At 48.6% G+C, this 14,662-nt stretch overlaps 1 protein-coding gene across 2 annotated transcripts in view; it reads left to right on the forward strand.

Moving 5' to 3' along the window:
- The window catches only part of LMNTD1 (lamin tail domain containing 1), a 2,112,860-nt gene that overhangs the window by 1,764,357 nt on the left and 333,841 nt on the right, over positions 1–14,662 (forward strand). The window lies entirely within an intron of this gene.

A 14,662-nucleotide genomic window follows, 5' to 3' on the forward strand; every position in this document is an offset into this window, starting at 1 on the left:
AATTTTAGTAGCAGCTAAGGCCGGCCATATGGAGTCTGCTATAATCTCCGCATGTGACCTCCCTCTGCCACACCGCGGGGAATCTGGCGGCTGTGGAATAGGTGGAGACTGCGTCCGCCTTTGCTGGCACCATCACGTCCAATGAAAACGTGAGGTGTCGGTCTAGTTGTTCCTGCAGCCTCCCGACACCGGTATTTATACATTTCACTTCCTGGGTCGGGTTGCGTTGCAACGTACAGTTTTCGTTCTGTCTCTTGCCTGCGCTATCTCCGTTTGGTATTCCCTTTCTGGTTATTACTGTTTTCTTCCATTTTTTCCTCCCCGCCTGTTTTTCTGATCCTCTTAATATTCCCTTCCACCCTCCCGTCTTCCGTGAGTGCGCTTCCCTTCATTTCTTTCAGTTTACTTTTTCCTGGCTACCCTGGTTCCTTCCTCTCTCGCGGAGTTTGTTCTCCTTCCTCTCTCCTTCTTTTCTTTTCTCTCCACTGATTTCCCGGTTCCGACTTTTGCCTGCATATCGGATTGCCCTGCCTCGCCCATTCCTGCTTGGATTTACCTGTTGCTCCTCCCGTGTATCGACCACTGCCTGCATATCGGATTGCCCTGCCTCGCCCATTCCTGCTTGGATTTACCTATTGCTCCTCCTGTGTATCGACCACTGCCTTTCTTGTCAGCACCTCCACCCCCGCTGTGTTGGATCTGTTCCTACTTCACTACAGTATCCTTTGGAGTCATATTACTCGAGCTCCCTTCAGCTGCGGAATCTCATCTCTTCCGGGGTTTTTTATGCCTTTGGCTTTTTCCCCAGTACTCGGCAGCTGCGGAGGGTTGCCACAGATAACCCTTTGGGTGTCACTGTGGCGTCCTACCTTGGTCGCCTTCATCTGCAAAAAAAAGGAGTAAAGACTCGAGCAAAAGACAACCCAACGCTGTCACAACGCCGGAGACTTCAAGGTGAGGTGGAAAGGGAGGAAGGGGAGTCGGGGGCATATTCGGAAGAAGAGGATAAGTTAGACCATACTGACAGTTTGCAACGCCCAGAATCAGATATGGCTACGCCGCAACAGGTCCAGGAATTGATCGCGGCGGTTCAAAGCCTGAACTGGGAAGTTCAAAACCTCAAGAGCGCCAACGTTGCGCTACAACAAAGAGTAGCAGAGCGGGATCCACCCACTGCTGACTTACCCCCTTTGCCACTGGTGTCTGGGAAGTTTGATGGGTCGCCTAAGAGGTTACAAGAATTCTTGGATGCCTGCCACCTGCATTTTTCTTTTCGGGCTCATGCCTTTTCTACGGGTCATGCCAAGGTGGGATACATGATAACTCATATGTCTGGCAATGCCTTGGCTTGGGCCACCCCACTGGTTAACAGAACCGAACCGGTTCTCCAGGATTATGATGCTTTCAAAACCCTGATGAGACAGACATTTCTACGAACCGAAAGCACCTACATGGCCTCTGAGGACCTCTTAGATATCAGGCAAGGAAGCTCTGACCTGATGTCCTACATTACCTCGTTTAAGCAGGTCGCAGCAGAAGCTGGGTGGCAAGAACAGGCCCAGTATGCCATTTTTCGAAGGGGTCTTCGAGAAGAGTTGAAGGATGAACTTGCACGTATTGAACGTCCCCTAAACTTTGCAGATCTGATCACTGCAACGCTTCGGATCGACTTCCGACTGTCCGAACGTCGAGCAGAGCGCCGCAAGATCAAGAGTGGTGGTGCCATGCCCCTTGTCCCTCCTTCTTCGATGCCACCTCCCTCTACACGTCTTTCACGAGAAGAACCTATGCTAATCGGAACCACTCGTTCCCCTCTCACTACTGAAGAACGCAGACGACGAAGAGAAGGAAATCTATGCATGTATTGCGGATCTTCATCTCATTTACTTCGGGATTGTCCGACTGTTCCTCCCCGGCGCTCGGGAAACGAGCACCCTCGGTAAACTTAGGGACTTATTACCGAGGGAATGATTCCAGTCCCTTTGTTACTCTTTCAGTCACTACTTCAGACCGTTCAGATGATGCCCGACTCATGGTAATGGCCGTTACTCTTTTGATTGGCAAGAACTCCATTCAAACCCAAGCACTCCTTGATTGCGGGGCTGCTGGGAACTTTATGGATACTCATTGGGCAGAAAGCCAGGGCTTGTCACGGATTGCCAAGACGGAAGACCAAAAGGTGGAAGGTGTTGATGGGGAACCTTTGAGCTCAGGCCTCATTACTCATGCCACTGAAATCCTCACGATGCACATCAGGCAGCATTCCGAACGTCTTTCATTTGATTTAATCCGAGCGGCCCACTTTCCCCTGATCATTGGCATTGGATGGTTACGTAAACACAATCCCACCATAGAACGGTCCAGAAACCTGTTGAGTTTTCACTCCGAGTACTGTAAGACAAACTGTTTGGCAAAACCCACTTTTTCTACCATCCAAACCTCCTGTGGAGAAGAAGAAGCAAAGACCATTCATTGTTTACCCGCCTATCTCCAAGAATATACCGAAGTGGTTACGGAAAAGATCCCTTTGGAACTCCCCCCCCCACCGACCAGAAGACTGTAGCATCGATTTACATCCAGGTGCTTTGGTCCCGTTTTGTCGGATGTATCCTTTGACGGTACTAGAAAGACAGTATCTGCGAGACTACCTTGATAAGAATCTGGCCAACGATCTAATCAAACCCTCCAAATCCCCTGCAGGCGCTTCTTTGTTTTTTATACCTAAAAAAGACACCCAGGAGCTACGCCCTTGTATAGACTACCGGGGACTGAACAAAGTAACTGTCAAGGACAGGTACCCGATGCCCCTGATCTCAGAAATCATCCATGCTGTAGAGTCAGCCACGGTGTTTACCAAACTCGATCTCCGTAATGCATACCATTTGCTTAGGATCCAAGCAGGGGACGAATGGAAGACGGCGTTCAGGACCCCTTTCGGGTTGTATGAGTACCAAGTGATGCCCTTTGGCCTGGTGAACGCGCCGTCTACATTCCAACGTTTTATGGACAGACTCTTTTCGGATCTCTTAGGACACTCCGTCATCGTATATCTCGATGACATTTTGGTCTTTTCCTTCTCTAAGGAAGAACATGTTGCACATGTCAAAGAGGTGTTCCGCAGACTTGAAGACAACCACCTTTCTGTCAAGTTGGAAAAATGTAAGTTTTCTGTAACATCTATCTCGTATCTGGGTTACGTTCTTTCCTCAGAGGGAATATCGATGGATCCTCAGAAGGTTAAATCTATCTTGGACAGGCCGTCCCCTAAATCTGTGAAGGAGATCCAAAGATTCCTTGGATTGTCAAATTTCTATCGGAAGTTCATTCCGAACTTCTCTCAATTAGTACTCCCGATGACCACACTCCTTAAAAAGTCCTCCCTACCATTTCAGTGGACTTCTCAAGCAGAGAAAGGATTTCTACAACTAAAACAGGCCTTTTGCTCCGCTCCCATACTAAGACAACCTGATCAACACAAACCCTTCATCGTGGAGACGAACGCCTCTTCAGCTGCAGTAGGAGCAGTCTTGCTGCAGGAATATCAGGGTGAAGAACATCCAGGGTCGTACTACTCTAGGACACTGAATCCTAGCCAGCGTAATTATTCTGTTATAGAGAGGGAACTGCTGGCCATGAAGTTAGCTTGCACTGAATGGCGACATCTCCTTCAAGGTGGTGAACACCCTTTCACCCTTCGTACAGATCATAAGAATCTACAAGTGTTGCGTCAATTTGAATGTTACAATACTAGGCAGGCTAGGTGGGCTCATTTCTTTGCTCAGTTTGACTTTAACATAACCTACATCCCGGGAGAGCAAAACGTTGTGGCTGATGCCCTGTCCCGACGTAGTGACTACTTGTCAGAACAGGAAACCACCGTTGAATTGATGTTTGCCAGATCTCCCTGTATCGGTTTGGTATTGACTTTCCTACAACAAGTCAAGGATGATTCAAGAGAGAGATTTGAAGATGAAATGCAGGGAGAGAAGCCGGAGTACGTTCTGAAAGATGGGCTGTATTTAGTCAACGCAAGGTTATACTTGCCAACCACATCCTTGAGAAGGACGGCCTTGTTCTGGTGTCATGATACCAAGATAGCAGGTCATCGTGGAGTAAAAAACACTCAAGATCTCTTATCGCGTTATTTCTTCTGGCCAAAGATGAGGGAAGAAGCTAGACTATACGTACAATCTTGTATCACCTGTCTCCGTAACAAGTCTTCTACCCAAAGACCATTGGGATTGTTGGAATCATGCCCGGTTCCCACAGGCCCGTGGACCACATTATCTACCGATTTCATTGTGGAATTGCCCGAATCTCAAGGATGCACCTGTATAATGGTGGTCGTTGATTCTTTTACTAAGATGGCACATTTTACACCTTTACCCGGAGTGCCTTCAGCCTCCAAGATGGCAGGGGTGTTTCTCAAAGACATTTTTAGACTACACGGTCTGCCTACCAAAATCATTTCTGACCGTGGCACCCAATACACTTCGCATTTTTGGGCAGCCTTTTGTCGGCGGTTGGGCATAGAAAGAGCTCTGACCTCTGGGTTCCACCCACAATCAAATGGTCAGACTGAACGTCTCAATGGTACATTAGAGCAGTATCTTCGATGTTTCATCAATCAACAACAAGACGATTGGGTCCAGTTGCTTCCTACTGCTGAATTTTCGTACAATAATTCTTCCCATTCTGCCATCGGTACCAGCCCTTTTTTTTGTACTTACGGTTTCCATCCCCGTATTTTTCTACCATTGACTGACATAGAGTCCTCAGTCCCTTTTGTTGAAACAACATTAGCAACCGTAAAAGAGGCCCAAGACCGGGCTAGACAGGGACTCAAAGATACACAAGACAGAAACAGGCTCCAAGCCAACAAACACCGGAGACCTGTCCCAGATTGGACAGTCGGTTCTAGAGTGCTTCTCTCCACTAAATTCTTACCACGGTGGGTGCGTCCTTCAAAATTGTCACCTAAATTCATCGGACCATACAAGATAACACACGTGGTTAATCCAGTGGCCTTTCGTCTCCTATTACCCACACAACTACGCCGAGTGCACCCAGTGTTTCACACCTCCCAACTAAAGACATTTGTTGAAGACAAATGGCTTCGGAAGAAGGGGAAGGTATCTGTACCTCCGGATCCCTCTAAAGATTTTTATGAGGTCTCCCGTATTTGCGACTCTCGTTATCATCAAGGTCGATTGGAGTACCTAGTCCACTGGAAAGGCTATCCAAGCTCTGAGGACACATGGGAACCCAGATCCCACTTACGTACCCCCTTCCTTCTACGACAGTTCCATGCCAAGAACCCTTCTAAACCTGGGGGTGTGGTCCTGGGGAGGGGGCATACTGTCACACCGCGGGGAATCTGGCGGCTGTGGAATAGGTGGAGACTGCGTCCGCCTTTGCTGGCACCATCACGTCCAATGAAAACGTGAGGTGTCGGTCTAGTTGTTCCTGCAGCCTCCCGACACCGGTATTTATACATTTCACTTCCGGGGTCGGGTTGCGTTGCAACGTACAGTTTTCGTTCTGTCTCTTGCCTGCGCTATCTCCGTTTGGTATTCCCTTTCTGGTTATTACTGTTTTCTTCCATTTTTTCCTCCCCGCCTGTTTTTCTGATCCTCTTAATATTCCCTTCCACCCTCCCGTCTTCCGTGAGTGCGCTTCCCTTCGTTTCTTTCAGTTTACTTTTTCCTGGCTACCCTGGTTCCTTCCTCTCTCGCGGAGTTTGTTCTCCTTCCTCTCTCCTTCTTTTCTTTTCTCTCCACTGATTTCCCGGTTCCGACTTTTGCCTGCATATCGGATTGCCCTGCCTCGCCCATTCCTGCTTGGATTTACCTGTTGCTCCTCCCGTGTATCGACCACTGCCTGCATATCGGATTGCCCTGCCTCGCCCATTCCTGCTTGGATTTACCTATTGCTCCTCCCGTGTATCGACCACTGCCTTTCTTGTCAGCACCTCCACCCCCGCTGTGTTGGATCCGTTCCTACTTCACTACAGTATCCTTTGGAGTCATATTACTCGAGCTCCCTTCAGCTGCGGAATCTCATCTCTTCCGGGGTTTTTTATGCCTTTGGCTTTTTCCCCAGTACTCGGCAGCTACGGAGGGTTGCCACAGATCACCCTTTGGGTGTCACTGTGGCGTCCTACCTTGGTCGCCTTCATCTGCAAAAAAAAGGAGTAAAGACTCGAGCAAAAGACAACCCAACGCTGTCACAACGCCGGAGACTTCAAGGTGAGGTGGAAAGGGAGGAAGGGGAGTCGGGGGCATATTCGGAAGAAGAGGATAAGTTAGACCATACTGACACCCTCCAAAAGGTAACCCAGGCTTATCCATCACAGGACCAGGTGCCCTTGTGTGTATCTCTAGAGTAGGAACAATCACATAAGGTCTTGGCTGCCTTGTAGTTGCCACATCAGTTCCCTCCTTCTGTACAGGGAGATGCACAGGAGTCTTTGCTCCATTTATGTCTATATAGTAAGCAGTACGTACTGTAAGTGAGAGCAGTATCACTATGAACAGAATGCAAGTGTAATTTACGTACAGCTAAGTCCATTTAAAGCAATAGCTTCCTGCACATCATGGATGTCTTTCGGGATCTGCCATAATGATATTACTATTAATGGTGCCCATTTTTACTCTTTAAGGAAGGAAAAAATAAACTTTAATTGGGCAACATTATACAATACACTGGAAGCTGCTGAGTCTGCTCCACAAGTTCCCTCAATCAGCTTCGGCTGGCGGACTATGCAATGATGAACAAAAGTTCCCAGTGAATACCACGAATTGCCCTTTTACCAGAAGACATGAAGATTCTCCTTCAGCATGAAAGAAAGTACTTTGACCAGTAGACTCTTGGATCTCTCCCCTCGAAAGTCTCATTCAGTTCTCAGTGTTCTCTCAGAGTAAAAGTTCACCTGCGCGACAATGTCTCTTAGTATCTCATTAAGCACGGCCTTATTCCTCGGATCCCTCAGGAATGTTCAGACATCAGTTTGTCTCCCAACCAGATGCAGGCATTCCTCAATCAAAAAATAGAATACCAAGCTGACCAGTCTATGCGCATTATCCGCTGATAGGGGCATTTGCTTTTTCTCCACTGTACGCAGGAAGCTGAAGGATTTGTTAAGTGATAGCTGCAAGCAATCTCCTCACGATTAGACCATTCCTAGGATCTTGCAGGAACAGATGAACACTAGTAGTTCTCTCCACAAGCGCAGGGTATGTGTGCAAAATGAACAGGAAAACTGCAAGAACGATGCGTGAAATGTTGTCATGGGGCACCACCATGAACACCTCCGAAAAGAAATTCAGTGAGAAAGGGATCGGGGAGCTGTTCCCTCTTCCAGTCATCGAAAAGGAACTCCAAATCTGGCATGCTCTCCTTTATGATCAAGACGTAAACAGGTCTCAGTCCAATATCAACAAACTCCTGTGGCTCAAGAACAAAGAGCTTCCCTTACCTCCTTTTTAGTGACTGAAAATAAGCCACAGTCCAATGTACTCTTTATCTTTATTCAACAGCTTCTACGTCCTTCTTCCTCATCATAGACCTAGTCTGCACGTGCTGTGGTTCTTCCCCGATGCTTGCTTCTGACAAGGATGGGGGTGAAGGGGTTCTCCAGTATAGATGTTCACGTCTCTAAGAAATATTCAAGCGCGTCTGCCCTGCACCTTGATTGCAGACTGTGTCACGTCTTCCATTATGAAGGGACCGTTAAAACGTTGCTCGTGACACCTCCTGGTGAAATTCCTGATCAGGACCAAATCACTGGGGATAAGTTTGGGGAGACATAGTTTTTCAATTCTGGTTGTAGCATCTCCCTCTGTGTTCTGAGCTGCCCCACACCACTTCCGCTTGAGCTGATCTGAAATGACAGAGATATTTGAGGTCATGCATGTTAAGTAATCACGTAACTCCTTTCCTAACAATTCTGCAATTGACTGGGCATCACTTCTAGTTCTAGACGAAGGTGTGAGAGGTGTCCTCATTCGCCTCCTTGTCACTATTTCATGGGGTGTAAGATGGTGGTCTGAACCTGGTTGATTTCTCAACTCGTACAATGCCAGTGGTAGACAATGGAACCATCCTTTCTTCAAGGTGAGCTTCTATTTGGGTATTCTCTCATTAAGCAAACTGTGGGTAATACGCTAATGAAAACTTGTGCTTTATGCTAAGCAACAAGCTTATTTGTTCAAAGACTTCATTAACAAAATGAGGGCCATTATCTGATCGTAATACTTCACATATTCCCCCATCTAGGAAATACGTCTCATACTAAAAATGTTGCTGCACAATCGGAGTCTTGGTGTGTACACGGTCCAAAGTCAGTCCACCTTGAGAAAGGACATACCACTACAATCATATATCTGTATCCCTTACAACAGGATTGTCCAACCTTTTTGAATGTGGGGCCGAAGTATTAACTTTTTGTCACCCAGTGGGCCGGTGAGCCAAAAGTCAACAACCTCAACCAAAGCAGTATATTAAAAAGCGATATTGTGTGACCTTTGACACAATAGCATCACAGGCAGTGATAGCCATGCAGTCCCAAAGATAGCTTTTGGTGTCATGGGCAGTGATCAAAGGTTAGTTGCTTGTGATTTCTTTCAGTGTTTATGTGTTAATATTTTTCAGAAATGGTGGGGGCGACCGAGCGTAGCGAGGTTGCTACAAGGATCTAGGGAGGGTTTGGGGGGGTTTCCCCCCCCAAGAATTTTTTTTCAAATATGGGGTTGAAATGGTGAATTTTACAGCAGAAAAGGTGACCAAAAAGCCATAAGTTTACAATCAGTTCTAAAGGGGAACATGAAAATTCCATGTCACCAACAGCAGAAAAGAACATTCGAAGGGATTGTGTCCTCCGACGTATTCCTTATCTTAGATAGAAATCCTTCAGCTTTGCTGGCCTCGGAAAATTTTTTCGCCAGAGGGCGCTGCGCGTCGATGATCGCCGAGTCGATGACCCTCGACGGCCTCCGTGCCGACGTCGACGTCATCCTGCCTATAAAGGCCGCGCGCAGCGTCCGTTGCTCAGTTCCGTTTTTCCGCGCTTCGTTGTGCCTCGGAACACCGTTGCTCAGTTCTCGATATAATATCTAACCTCGATATCGATGGCATCCTCCTCCGACCCGACGACCCCTCGGTCCGGTTTCAAAAAGTGCCGAGACTGCGGGAAGAAAATGTCGTTGACGGACCCTCACAGGGTCTGTTTGTGGTGTCTGGGAATCACGCACCAGAGTTCGGAGTGTGAGGAATGCCTTTCCATGACGGCGAAAGCCTTGAAGGAGCGTAGGGGGAAGCTCGAGAGAGGTAGGTCAACTTTAACTTCCTCGAAAGCTTCTTCGGTAGAGTCGAGACGTTCGTCTCCTCACCATAAAAAACACTCTCGTTCTAGATCACGAAGTGGCTCCCACCACTCGTCGACATCGAGACACTCGAAGAAGAGACGTAGGAGATCCCCTTCGTCATCTTCGTCGAGTTCTCCTGAGAGAGTTCATTGCCCCACAAAACGCAGCTCGCAAGCTGAGTGGGAGGAATTCAGGAAAAAGATGCTAAGCGTCTTCGAGAAAGCGGCCTCGTCCCCCTCGAAGACAGCTGAGGGTGATACCCCGGGTAAAAAACCCAAAAAATCTAAACGCCGCGAGTCGCAGTACCCGGCGGAAAAGTCAACCCGAAAGCGCCTCGAGCCATCGGGAGATAAAGCATCATCGACGCCATCGTCGAAAACTCCTTCGAAACAGAGGTCGGCGCCATCGACGCCGTTGTCGAAGGATTCATCGGCGCATCAGTCGATCGAGTCGACGCCGACGTCGACGCCGATATCGACGCCGGTGAAGGAAAGAACCACGGCTACTCCACAGCCAACGGTTAGACAAAAGACCTCCGACTCGACGCCGAGAACGTCGACGTCGTTCTCGAGCAGGACTCCGATCCTTTCGAGTTCCTCGAGGCCTAGTACACATTTCTCGACGCTTTTCACGGCGCCTTCGAGTACTTTCACGTCGGTGTCGACGACATCGACGTTTTCAAGGCCTGTGATGATGGCTCCTTCTGCATTGGAAATGGGGTTTATACCATTCCAAAAACCAAAGTATCCCCCTTTAACCTCGATTTTTGAGGAAAGGGAGGATTCAGACCAAGATATTGATTTACAGAGGACCACATCACCAGAGCCAGAGACTTTCGCCTCTGAGGAAAGAGGATTAAAAAATCTTCAGGATGCACTTCAGGAAGCTAGTGGCTTGGACACTTCTCCTGAAGCAGAATTTATCAAACCAGACCCAGGAGAACATGCGGAGACTCCATATAGAGCTCTGATGTCTAGAATCATAGAATTTATGGGTTGGTCTGCACCTTCTCCTGCCTTTCAGCAGGATGACCTCACTGACATACTGGACAAGGGCCCACAGGAGGATCCTGTGGTTCCATTTCACTCTGCTCTACAGAGAAGGATTTTGACAAACTGGGAAACGCCGGAAATTATCCCGGCAGTAAATAAAAAACTGTCAACAAAATACAGGGTGGCTAGTTCTGACCCTGAATATTTGTCAAAACACCCTACTCCTGAGAGCTTAGTTGTACAGGCTGCAACCTCATCAGGCAGCACATCTGCATACCCCACTGCTCCGCAGGATAGGGATGACAAAAAGTATGATGCCATGGCTAAGAAGGTTTTTTCTGCCTGTAGCATGGCGTTAAAGTCTATTAACGCGACCTGTACGCTCGCTAGGTTCAGCCACACCCTTTGGGAGTGCGCTTCATCAGCGGCTGACTGCCTCCAAGAAGGAGAGGAAAGGGACGCATTTTTAAACATCATCAGGGATGGTAAAGATGCGATGTGCGAGACCCTACAAACTGGCCTAGATTCTGCTGACAGTATCAGCAGGGCCATGGCGGCAAGTACCACAATCCGCAGGCATGCGTGGTTGAGGAAGTCTGGTTTTGCCTCTGACGTGCAGACCAGGCTTTTGAATATGCCCTTTGACGGTTCTACCCTCTTTGGAAAGAAGGCGGATGACAGTTTGGAGAAACTGCAAACGTCCAAGGCAGCAGCCAAGTCATTGGGAGCTGCTATCCGTCAGAATACCTTTCGTCCTTCGGGATCATCGTGGAGAGGACGGTCCTTTCGTTACTATTCCTCATATGGAAAGGGCAGAGGACGACCGGCTCAAAGAGGCCAAGGAAGATTTACCCGTGGTGGACGGGGTAGGGGAAAGAAAGCCGCACCCGCAGGAGCAGGAGCCACTTTACCTTCGGCAACTGCATCAGCCGCTTCAAAACCACTCTGAGGTCTCCCCTCACAGAACACCAGTAGGGGGCAGGTTAACTCACCATCTGACGGAATGGCAGGCTATTACGTCAGATGCTTGGGCTCTGGAGACAGTGGCCCAAGGTTACTGCCTGCCCTTCCTACATATCCCTCAGAGTCATCCACCGGGGAACAACCCTTTGAAGCTTCCAGATCCGCTCCTCTTGCAGGAGGTTTTAGACCTGCTAGAGAAAGGTGCCATAGAACTGGTACCTGTAGCGGAAAGGAACAAGGGTTGGTACTCCCCCTACTTCATAATACCGAAGAAGGACGGAGGACTGAGACCCATCTTAGACTTACGGGAATTGAACAAATTCCTCCGAAAGGACAAGTTCAAGATGGTGACTCTCTCTCAGATCCTTCAGGCCCTCCAGCTTCAGGACTGGTTGGTATCTCTAGACCTCCAGGACGCTTATTTCCATGTGCCGATCCATCCCAGGCACAGGAGATACCTGAGGTTCGCAATTGGCAGCTCTCATTATCAATTTCGAGTTCTGCCATTTGGGCTAACCTCCGCCCCGAGGGTCTTTACCAAGCTAATGTCGGTTGTGGCTGCAAGTCTAAGGAGGGAAGGGATTCATGTCTACCCTTACCTAGACGATTGGTTGATCAGAGCTGTATCTTCGGAACAGGTTCAGAGACAACTAGATTATGTTTGCCACTTCCTTCACAAGCTGGGCTTCTCCCTCAATTTAAAGAAGTCACAGATGATACCATCACAGAGACTCCAATTCATTGGAGCAGTCCTGGACACTTCCCTGGGAAGAGCCTTGCCACCAGAGGTGAGGGCTCGAGATATTCTGCAGATGGTCATCAGATTTCAGAATGCCCAATATCTCCCAGCCTACGACTTTCTGAGGTTGCTAGGCCTCATGGCATCCTGCATATTCCTCGTGCCGGAGGCTCGCCTGAGAATGAGATCCCTCCAGTGGGCACTGAGAACTCAGTGGTCACAGTTCTCAGGAAGGATGACAGATCTCCTTCGGATCCCGGTCAAAGTAGCCCGAGACCTTCAGTGGTGGGCCTGTCGGGAGAACATCCTGAAAGGAGAAATGTTTTGGCAACCATGGCCGGAGATAACAGTAGTCACGGATGCCTCACTCACGGGGTGGGGAGCTCACGCCAACGACTTGACCATCAGCGGTCGTTGGTCTCCATCGGAGTCCAGACTACATATCAACCTGTTGGAGCTGAGAGCCATCAGACTAGCGCTGAAGGCTTTTCTGCCGTCTGTACGGGGAAGAAACGTCCTAATAATGACGGACAATACAGTGGCCATGCACTACCTCAACAAAAGAGGAGGCGTAGGCTCACTACCACTGTGCAGAGAGGCGATGCAGCTCTGGTTTTGGGCAATTCAGGAAGGAATCTCTCTATCGGCAATTCACCTAGCCGGAGAGAAGAACTTGACAGCGGACGCTCTGAGCAGGCAGAGCACAGTCTCTCACGAGTGGGAGATAGCTCAGGAAGTCCTTCAAGAGATCTTCGCCCTTTGGGGAACCCCTCAAGTGGATCTGTTCGCCACCAGTATCAACAGGAAGTGCGACAGATTTTGCTCAAGGGAATTTCCCCCGAGAGGAGCTCTAGGAGATGCGTTCGTAGTGGACTGGGAGTTCCCACTTCTGTACGCGTTCCCTCCGGTCCCTGTCATTCCTCAAATGATCAGGAGGTTGAGAAGGTTTCGGAAGACCATGATCCTAATTGCCCCGGATTGGGCCAGGAGAACGTGGTACCCGGACCTTCTAGACATGTCCATCTGCCCTCCAATTCGACTGCCATACAGAGAGGATCTTCTCTCGCAGAAGGAAGGTCAGGTTCTCCATCCAGCCATCAAGACCCTCAACCTTCACGCTTGGTGTCTGAAAGGTTGAGGTACAAGGATTGGGACCTTCCGGATGATGTTATGGAGGTGTTGCTTTCGGCCAGAAGGCCGGCAACTAAAACTCTATACCGCTGCCGTTGGAACAAATTTTGCAGCTGGTGCAGAGAAAAGAATATTGAACCCTTTTCTTGTGGTACACCTATGGTGTTGTCATTCTTACTTTACCTGGCTAATTCAGGCCTACAGGTTGGCACAATTAAGGGCTATCTCGCAGCGCTATCAATCTTTAAGCGCACTGCAGAGGAGCCTTCATACTTCAAAATTCCATTGGTAATACAATACCTAAAAGGATTAACTAATGTTTATCCCCCGAAACCTTTTCAAGTTCCCTTATGGGATTTAAACCTAATTTTAAACTTCCTAAAGGGTGCCCCTTTTGAACCACTACACTCTTGTTCATTGAAGCTTCTCACCCTCAAAACTGTTTTGCTAATAGCATTGACATCTGCTAGAAGGGTTAGCGAGTTGCAAGCCTTATCGTGTAAACCTCCACATACAATCTTTTACAAGGACAAAGTTGTTCTTCAGGTGAAGCCTAACTTCCTCCCGAAGGTAGTCTCGGAGTTTCACATCACTCAGAAGATTATATTACCTTCTTTCTACCCTCCTCCTCATCCGGGGAAGGAGGAAGAGAGACTGCACAGGCTGGACCCTAAGCGAGCCTTGAGCTTTTATATCAGCAGATTGGCTAAGATCAGACAAGCAGACCAACTCTTTGTAGGTTATGCAGGACATAAGTTGGGCCTTCCAATAACAAAACAAACCATCTCCAGATGGATTATTTTAGCCATTCTGGAGTGCTACAAATTGGCAGGAAAGGAGCCTCCTCAAAATCTAAGGGCTCATTCTACCAGGGGTATCGCAACATCCTCAGCCCTTCAAAGAGGGGTGCCAATTCGAGATATATGTGCGGCTGCCACATGGTCGTCCGCACATACATTTACCAAATTCTATAGCCTGGATTCCTCCTCTAGTCAAGAAACTAGATTCGGCAAGGCTGTGTTACACTCTGTCCATTCTGGAAGGGTAACATAACTTTTATTACTCCCGCCTCCAGTCACAATACCACTGCTATGGGAGTCTATCTAAGATAAGGAATACGTCGGAGGACACAATCCCTTCGAAGAACTAGTTACTCTTACCTTGTAACGTTCTTTCGATGGGATGTTCCTCCGACGTATTCCTTATCGACCCTCCCATCCATCCCCGCAGTATGACTTCCTGTGGGTTTGCAGCCTATGCTCCTTCAAGGTGATTAGTCTAATCCAAAAACATTACTGGGGACTACAAAACGGAACTGAGCAACGGACGCTGCGCGCGGCCTTTATAGGCAGGATGACGTCGACGTCGGCACGGAGGCCGTCGAGGGTCATCGACTCGGCGATCATCGACGCGCAGCGCCCTCTGGCGAAAAAATTTTCCGAGGCCAGCAAAGCTGAAGGATTTCTATCTAA

The sequence above is a fragment of the Ambystoma mexicanum genome, chromosome 12 (assembly GCF_040938575.1).
Source record: "Ambystoma mexicanum isolate Mex_15411 chromosome 12, UKY_AmexF1_1, whole genome shotgun sequence".
Lineage (NCBI taxonomy): Eukaryota > Metazoa > Chordata > Amphibia > Caudata > Ambystomatidae > Ambystoma > Ambystoma mexicanum.